This window comes from Staurois parvus, unplaced genomic scaffold (assembly GCF_062004578.1).
Source record: "Staurois parvus isolate SC_StPar_1 unplaced genomic scaffold, SC_StPar_1.0 ptg000090l, whole genome shotgun sequence".
NCBI classification, from domain to species: domain Eukaryota; kingdom Metazoa; phylum Chordata; class Amphibia; order Anura; family Ranidae; genus Staurois; species Staurois parvus.
Genome location: NW_028317886.1, coordinates 2,549,845 through 2,559,697, shown reverse-complemented (window position 1 = coordinate 2,559,697; position 9,853 = coordinate 2,549,845).

The following is a 9,853-nucleotide window of genomic DNA, read 5'->3' as shown; positions in this document are numbered from 1 at the left end:
CTGTTCGTCCTTCCCCCCAAGAATTACCTGAATCCTGGCAGTGATCCAGCACTGTCCCAGCTGCAGCTCTTCACCCTTCATTTCCTGATCTCACAGGAAGTCATAGGCTCCTGCTGCTGTCAATCAAATCCTGTGAGGAGGGAATGAGGGACATAGCCGAGTCACACTAAGTGTGACTATGGACGCACATACAGCCAGGCTTAGGAGTTTGCCTGCACTTGGCTTGCTATGGGGGCACCTGCAGGAAGAAGGAGCCATCAGCAAACTCCAGAAGAGGAGGTAAGTATAAACTTTTTTATTTTAATAAAAAAATAGGCCTAAATATCACTTTAACATCCAGCCCCCTCTTATGTAACCCAGAGCTTTATAGTCCACTTGTGATCACATAATGACTTTTACCAGAGGCGTAATTAAAATCTTTAGGTCCCTGGTGCAAGAAACCTTGAAGGGCTCCCCCCTCATCGGTCCCAGGGCCCCTTCTGTTCCTGCGGCCCTCCCCAGTGATCCTGGGGCCCTTTACTCCTGTTGTGGGGCCCCTTCACATGTTCTGCAGTGGGCCCCCTCCCTACCGAATGTATACATTCTTCACAGCTTTATTTTAATTTTAATTTTAGCCATCTCTATTGTGTGACACGGGAATTCCTGCACATATCCTATGGTTGGTGCATTGGATTTTATGCGTTGCACTTTGGGAATGTTAAAATTGTTGTTCGTTGCAGAACTGTCTTTACCTTTAAATCGGTTTGGGGTAGCAGGAGGTGGACCCAGTGATGATCAGGAAGAACAACTGTTGCTGGTGCTTAAAACCAACACTTTGTACATGGGTCCACTGGGTAAAGAATAAGTGCTGTCTTTAGCATGAAACGCATTTACTTGCCAGTCCCTCACTGTATTTCCACTGTCTGTACTGGTTTTATCTTGGTTCAATAAAGTGGATTGTTTGGAGTGCAGCCGACTGGATATTTCAACTTATCAACCAAAACGTTGCCAGAGAAAGAAGGTGCTAAAAACCTTTTTGGAAGCCATTATGAAGGAGCTCCACTATCCTATTACTGGGATAGTTATTTAGCAATAGATACATTTTTGATAATCTCACTGGCATCAAGTCTTTAAACATTAGCATTTCTTTACTGAGACTGTGTGACAACAGCTGAAACTTTTTAAAAACAGCAAAAAGCAGGGTGAGCACCAGCACAGAATCATATGCAATCTTAAATATTTGCACTGTGCAAAGAATAGTTTTTTTATAAAAGGAAAAACTGTAAACTGTGGAAATTTTCTGTTGCTTCTGAGATCTCTGAGGCACCTTTAGATTGAGACAGAGAACCACATTGATAAAACCCCAACATAAGGATGGGCGAACCAACAGTTTTTGCCTAAAATTCTCATTGTAAATAAAGCATGAAATACCACCAAAATGTCAAAAGGCTTCGTCAACAATACCCAAATGCTAATATTCAAAATTGTGCTATAAACACACCCACATAGTGTACAAAATAAAGTAGCTCACCCAATTATATTCACATTAAAGATAATCTACATATACCGGGATATGTGTAATGTAAATATTTACCACAAAAATTCTTATTACTATAATCACAATCCACTTATAATTTCACAAGAGCATATGTCCCCCAAATATTTTACAAAAATGTCTTTAGTGAAACATTTTTAAATCAATGCTGCACCCCTCACCAGTTTTTATGGTGTTATACTGATAATGAATGGGCCTCAAAATTATAGGAGGTCAACTGGTCTTTTTAAGAACTCCCAGGATGATATCCACAATTCATTACGTCTCAGTTCATTTGACCATACTCAAATCCTCAGTGAAAAAAAATAATTCAAAGATAGTGTTCATTGCATTGAAAGGTGATCATTATATAATAGGTAAGTTAAAAACACTCACATTAAAACATGTGTAAATATACCAACTCTTTCTGTGAATCTTGTAAACACCACCCACACTTATGGTATTATGCTCACCACACATATGGACCACTAAATGGTAAGCTTGCTCTTAAACAACTCCCAGACTCGTGGCCTTCAATCAACACTTCATAAACTGATTGCCCAGCTCAGGTCCTTAAATTAAAAAAACATAGTGCTCCAATTGGAAATGTATTAAAGAAAGCAGATTCAAAATACTTACATTAGATCCTAGGTACACTGGCTCTTGTCACTGGCTAGGATCTCCCAGGAAGTTGTGCTTCTTTTAAATCTCTCAATACAATTCTAAACATTAAAACCTCAGTAATGCAGAGATAGATATAGTGATCACTGTTTCCCAAAAAGCTTGTTAAAACCAGTAAAACACTCATTAAAACTTGAAGCACATGCTCTACAGCATCTACAGTGTCATACTCCTACATGCAAGCATGTCCCATCTCTGTATGCCACCATACCAGTTCCCGAAAAACATGATGTCATCCAAAGATAGCTCTGAACTATATCTTTCTCTGCTTTACTGAGGTTTTAATGTGGAGAGCTGCAGTGAGAGACAACTGCCTAGGATATCTTAAAAAGCCAGTGTACCTGGGATCTAATGTGAGTGTTTTGAATTTGCTTTCTTATGACATTTATAATGGCAAGTGGTGAGCGCTATGTTTTTTTCTGCCTTTGAGGACCTGAGCTGAGGAATTGGAGTATGAAGTGCTGATTGAAAGGCACCAATTTTGGAGTTGCTAAAGGGCCTGCTGACCTTCTTTTTTTAGGTCCATGGTGTGCATTGAGCATAATAACATAAGTGTGGGTGGTGGTTACAAAATTCACAGAAAAAGTTGGTGTATTTACACGTTTTAACATGAGTGTATTCCTACCTATTATATGATATTCACATTTAAAAGCAAAGAACACTATGGGTTTTTTTTTTATCAAGGATTTGAATGCAGCCAATTGATTTGAATTAATGAATGGGGGATATTATTTGAGAGTTCTTAAAGGGCCAGTTGACCTCCTATGATTTAAAGGGCATTTATTGTGGTGCACATAACACCAGTGTGGAAAAAGGGTACAGCATCACTGAATTTAATTCCTTGGTGACTGAAGGTTAAGCAAATTTTGCCTGAACACAATTTTACAACTTAGTAAACTGTGCATATTGTTGCAACTACTTAGGCTGCTTTTAGAGGGGCAGACCCAGGCAGACCCGATCAGACTTTCCATTGCTCTCAGTGGAGCAGTGGATGTAAATAGACATGTGTTCATTTACATCCATCTGCATCCAATCCACTAAAAACAGATGGATGGGAGATCCGTTACCCATCCGTCTAGCGGATCAGATCAGATGATAGTTGGATGTAAACGGACAGGTGGTCCATTTACATCTGACCACTCATAGAGGAAAGTGGGCTGTGTCTGCCTTGTGTAAGCAGACATTGACCAGTTATCCACCTGCTCAGCAGGGATCAGTGGACAGATTCCTTGCTGAATGAGAGAACCGATGGAGTCTGTCAGTGTGAAAGAGGCCTTAGTGTATCCAGGTGTATTATACCTCATATTTTGTCAGGGCAATTGGGCTTTCTTTTGGTGGTAAAGAGTTACAGTTATCGCCTAACTGTTTTTTATTATCAAAGAAAAACTGGGCCAAAACAGTAAAAAAAATAATTTTTTTTAAATTAGCTGTATATTTCTTGCTAATACCACAACTTACCACCAAAGGTCAACCCAAAATAAATTCTTCTGCGTCTGATTATCAGATTGATACCACATATGTTTTGTGTTGTCTGACTTAAAACATGCTGACACTAATACTAACCTTTGATCTTGACCTTTGACCCTTACCTTGACCCGAACACTAACCCTGACACTGACCCAGATCAAAACATGATCTAGCTGTTATTTTCTTTCTTTTGTAAATTTTTAAAATTATTTCTTTTACACACTTTTTTTTGTTTACATCTTTCCTGCAAGGTGAGAAAGATTCAATGTATCTTTTTCTCCATTCAGAAGAGAAAAAACCTTGGGGGCGGGCTGCACAGTGACTAATCACTGTGACAGCCAATCAGAGCAATCAGGTGACCTGCAACAGGAGTCCTGGGTCCTGGTCATTAGTACGAGACCTGGGCTCTCAGTGAGCTGGAAGTGCACTGTGCGACAGAGGCCACATATATGTGTACAGGCAGCATCAAAGGGTTTAGAAGATATTTCACTAAAGAAGTTTTTGTCACATTTTTGGAGGGTGTATACTTTAAAAGTGATTATGTACATAATTTTTTTGTGTGAAAAATTTACATTACACATGTATGTGTAGTTTATCTTTAATGGGATTATAATTCGGAGAGCTACTTTATTTCGTACACTGTGTGGGGGTGTTGATAATAAATATCGGTTTATGCTTCTAGTGTTGTAATCCACAATAAGTGTAAGCAGCTGAGGATAAAAGGATATTGCTAGTAGCACAATAGTATTCTGGTATAGAATTTCCAATGCTGAAATAATTTAGAATGTATTTTCTGGAAAAAATGTTTATCTACAACTGACGCCGAAATGCAAAAAACCTGCAGCTAGTTCTGGAAAGTTTTAGACACTGCTCTCCTCCATTCCTCTACAGACCTATCATCAATTTCTTTTCTCAAGTTTGGATAAATATTCTTTGGAAGATGGTAATAAAAATAAAATAATAAAATATCAACCAATTTGGCCTTCGAAATTTGTATTTATTTATATTTTTTATTTATTTTTTACAGATGAAGCTAAGCAGTAATGTAGAGGAGATAGCTTACATGGGAGGGCCTCTTTTATACAGAGCCCTTGTATATAGGACAGCTATATGAGATTTTGGAAGAAAAGGAGGGAGACTTGCAGTTAGAAACTGACGGATAAGCCAGATTAGAAAAAAACAGCGTTTGAAGCATTCAGGATAACACTAAGGAAAAAGGGATTATCCACTGGAACAGAAAAACTAACAGAAAAAAAACTGAAGGTATTCTAGAATTGACCAGAACTGACAGGGTTAACATCCATGCTAAAACCACTACCATTTCCATCTGCACTAATACTCTGTGCACCTTGTTGTAAACCAGAAGTACATTTGCTGAGAAGCCAACTAATATACTCAAATCACTAAGAGAAGAAGCATGAAAGCTCCCTGAATTAGAGTTGGCCCTACTCTTCTGCCCAGCTCTGGCTCCCCCTGGAGCAAATCAGAAGGGGGATTCTCACTGCTGGAGGCCTGCTGCACATGTCCCAGGATTTATGGTGTTATGTCAGCAGGGGTGTCTTCTTCCAAGCAAAGCCCTAACTACTGTTTATTCTTTACTCTTAACTGCTCACTGCCTTCTGATTCTTCCATTAAAAGACATGCAAGGTCAGGAGGGAAGCTATAAGAGGTAATGCAGAGGCAGCTGTAGTCCAGTCCTCTTCACTTGGTCTGATAAGAAAAAGAACAGACTGTGGGTGTGTGGACACAAGTAGCCAATTGTTGCTGCACAGGAAAATTTATGCTGCAATCTCAAATAGCAACCTACAAAAGAAATGGGAAGAGAAGCAGAACAGTCTTTCTACTATCCCATGGGGTTCCTGCTGAACGCATATGACCTAATCATTCTGTTTGAAGTAAGTATTAATGTGTTCAAGTTGTTTATTTCTTTATAAATAATAAGCAATACTTAATTTCATATGTATTTAAAAAAGCAGAGAATGTTACCATTTAACATTGGCACATATTTTACTCTTGAAAAAATGTCCCCACATAATTGCCAAATCAAGCTACATCCACCAGCATTTACCAACATCTGAAAATGGCAGTTCTTCAGTTTATTATGGTGTACAGTGTACCCTATGACAAATTACACGTTTATTGTGCAGAGGCATATACTCCATGTGTTCATTGTGTGCTGGAAACATGGGCCCAAGGGAGGATGGAGCCCACTTTGCTCTAACACACTGCAACATGTTGTGTGGTGGGTAGTCATTATTCTGAGTTAATAATAAAATATATGTCTGAAATACTGCATTGCATTGTAAAGAACATTGTGACAGACCCAACCAGGACACGGTCTTTTGGAGGAGACTGCAGGCTAGCCTCTTGCCTAATGACTATTGGCCCTGGCCAGGGGCGGACTGACCATTTGGGCACTCGGGCACTGTCCGAGGGCCCGGGGTCAGTATGGGTCCCCATGAGATTCCCCTGGTACCTTTCATAGGCTTTTTTGGACGTGGTTTGAGTGTGAGCGAGGACACAGGGGCCCCATGATCTCCTATTGCCCGGGGGCCCCATGAGTTGTCAGTCCGCCCCTGGCCCTGGCATTTGAGGGGGCTCTATTATTTGAGAGGTGTGTGCCTGGGGGACCTTTTGGAGAAGTTTTATCTCAATTCCTTGTCTCCGCAAAACACAGACTCTGAGAACTGGAGGCCCAGAATACAGATTTGGAGTCTCTGTGTCCAAACCAGCACTGAATGTTTCAACCCCCCTCCTAGACTCAGAAACTCTAAACAGATATTAATATAATCAGCTCAAAACAACTTGATGCTGAAGTCTGTTTATTAAGGTTTTATGTGTTTACTAGAGATGAGCGAATCGAAGTATCCGAAGTGGAATTCGAGTCGAATATCGGAAAAATTTCGATTCGTGCCGAATCCGAAAAATAGCCTAATTCGGACGCGCGAATCGAAATTTTTCAGAAAATGGCGGCTGACATGTGCGGCGACGGAGCGGGGATGTCTGGGAAGGCGCGCAGACAAGGCGCGCTGACCCATAATGCATTCCTCAACTACATGTGATCGCATCAGCCTATCAGCAGCCAGCCAGCCAGCACTGTGTAATGGTCGAGCTATAAATAGCGGCCATTTTGGAATTCTTCATTTGCCTGCAGTTATTGAACAGAGGCAGACCGCTCTGTACTAGGGACAGGGACAGAGTTAGGGCCACAGAAACGATAATTGGGGACAGAGAAAAGTTACTTAGGGACAGAGAACCATTACTCAGGGACACAGACTTGTTAATGAGGGCCACAGAATCGTTATTTAGGGACAAAGAAACGCTAGTTAGGGCCACAGAATTCATAATCAGGGACAGACAGAATTGTTACTCAGTGCCAGAGAATTGTTACTTAGGGCCACAGAAACGTTATTAGGGCCACAGAATTGTTACTCAGGGACAGACAGAATTGTTACTGAGTGCCAGAGAATTGTTACTCAGGGACAGACAGAATTGTTACTGAGTGCCAGAGAATTGTTACTTAGGGCCACAGAAACTTTAATTAGGGCCACAGAATTTTTACTCAGGGACAGACAGAATTGTTACTGAGTGCCAGAGAATTGTTACTCAGGGACAGACAGAATTGTTACTGAGTGCCAGAGAATTGTTACTCAGGGCCACAGAAACTTTACTTAGGGCCACAGAATTTTTACTCAGGGACAGACAGAATTGTTACTGAGTGCCAGAGAATTGTTACTCAGGGACAGACAGAATTGTTACTGAGTGCCAGAGAATTGTTACTTAGGGCCACAGAAACTTTACTTAGGGCCACAGAATTGTTACTCGCACAGACACAGAATTGTTACTCGCACAGACACAGAATTGTTACTGAAGGCCACAGAACTGTTACTTAGGGCCACAGAATTGTTACTCGCACAGACACAGAATTGTTACTCGCACAGACACAGAACTGTTACTGAGGGCCACAGAACTGTTACTTAGGGACAAAGAAACGCTAGTTAGGGTCACAGAATTCATACTCAGGGACAGACAGAATTGTTACGGAGTGCCAGAGAATTGTTACTCAGGGACAGACAGAATTGTTACGGAGTGCCAGAGAATTGTTACTCAGGGACAGACAGAATTGTTACTGAGTGCCAGAGAATTGTTACTTAGGGCCACAGAAACTTTAATTAGGGCCACAGAATTTTTACTCAGGGACAGACAGAATTGTTACTGAGTGCCAGAGAATTGTTACTCAGGGACAGACAGAATTGTTACCGAGTGCCAGAGAATTGTTACTCAGGGACAGACAGAATTGTTACTGAGTGCCAGAGAATTGTTACTTAGGGCCACAGAAACTTTAATTAGGGCCACAGAATTTTTACTCAGGGACAGACAGAATTGTTACTGAGTGCCAGAGAATTGTTACTCAGGGACAGACAGAATTGTTACCGAGTGCCAGAGAATTGTTACTCAGGGACAGACAGAATTGTTACTGAGTGCCAGAGAATTGTTACTTAGGGCCACAGAAACTTTAATTAGGGCCACAGAATTTTTACTCAGGGACAGACAGAATTGTTACTGAGTGCCAGAGAATTGTTACTCAGGGACAGACAGAATTGTTACTGAGTGCCAGAGAATTGTTACTTAGGGCCACAGAAACTTTAATTAGGGCCACAGAATTTTTACTCAGGGACAGACAGAATTGTTACTGAGTGCCAGAGAATTGTTACTCAGGGACAGACAGAATTGTTACCGAGTGCCAGAGAATTGTTACTCAGGGACAGACAGAATTGTTACTGAGTGCCAGAGAATTGTTACTTAGGGCCACAGAAACTTTAATTAGGGCCACAGAATTTTTACTCAGGGACAGACAGAATTGTTACTGAGTGCCAGAGAATTGTTACTCAGGGACAGACAGAATTGTTACGGAGTGCCAGAGAATTGTTACTCAGGGCCACAGAAACTTTACTTAGGGCCACAGAATTTTTACTCAGGGACAGACAGAATTGTTACTGAGTGCCAGAGAATTGTTACTCAGGGACAGACAGAATTGTTACTGAGTGCCAGAGAATTGTTACTCAGGGACAGACAGAATTGTTACTGAGTGCCAGATAATTGTTACTCAGGGCCCCAGAAACTTTACTTAGGGCCACAGAATTTTTACTCAGGGACAGACAGAATTGTTACTGAGTGCCAGAGAATTGTTACTCAGGGACAGACAGAATTGTTACTGAGTGCCAGAGAATTGTTACTTAGGGCCACAGAAACTTTAATTAGGGCCACAGAATTTTTACTCAGGGACAGACAGAATTGTTACTGAGTGCCAGAGAATTGTTACTCAGGGACAGACAGAATTGTTACGGAGTGCCAGAGAATTGTTACTCAGGGACAGACAGAATTGTTACTGAGTGCCAGAGAATTGTTACTTAGGGCCACAGAAACTTTAATTAGGGCCACAGAATTTTTACTCAGGGACAGACAGAATTGTTACTGAGTGCCAGAGAATTGTTACTCAGGGACAGACAGAATTGTTACCGAGTGCCAGAGAATTGTTACTCAGGGACAGACAGAATTGTTACTGAGTGCCAGAGAATTGTTACTTAGGGCCACAGAAACTTTAATTAGGGCCACAGAATTTTTACTCAGGGACAGACAGAATTGTTACTGAGTGCCAGAGAATTGTTACTCAGGGACAGACAGAATTGTTACGGAGTGCCAGAGAATTGTTACTCAGGGCCACAGAAACTTTACTTAGGGCCACAGAATTTTTACTCAGGGACAGACAGAATTGTTACTGAGTGCCAGAGAATTGTTACTCAGGGACAGACAGAATTGTTACGGAGTGCCAGAGAATTGTTACTCAGGGACAGACAGAATTGTTACTGAGTGCCAGAGAATTGTTACTTAGGGCCACAGAAACTTTAATTAGGGCCACAGAATTTTTCCTCAGGGACAGACAGAATTGTTACTGAGTGCCAGAGAATTGTTACTCAGGGACAGACAGAATTGTTACGGAGTGCCAGAGAATTGTTACTCAGGGCCACAGAAACTTTACTTAGGGCCAGAGAATTTTTACTCAGGGACAGACAGAATTGTTACTGAGTGCCAGAGAATTGTTACTCAGGGACAGACAGAATTGTTACGGAGTGCCAGATAATTGTTACTCAGGGCCCCAGAAACTTTACTTAGGGCCACAGAATTTTTACT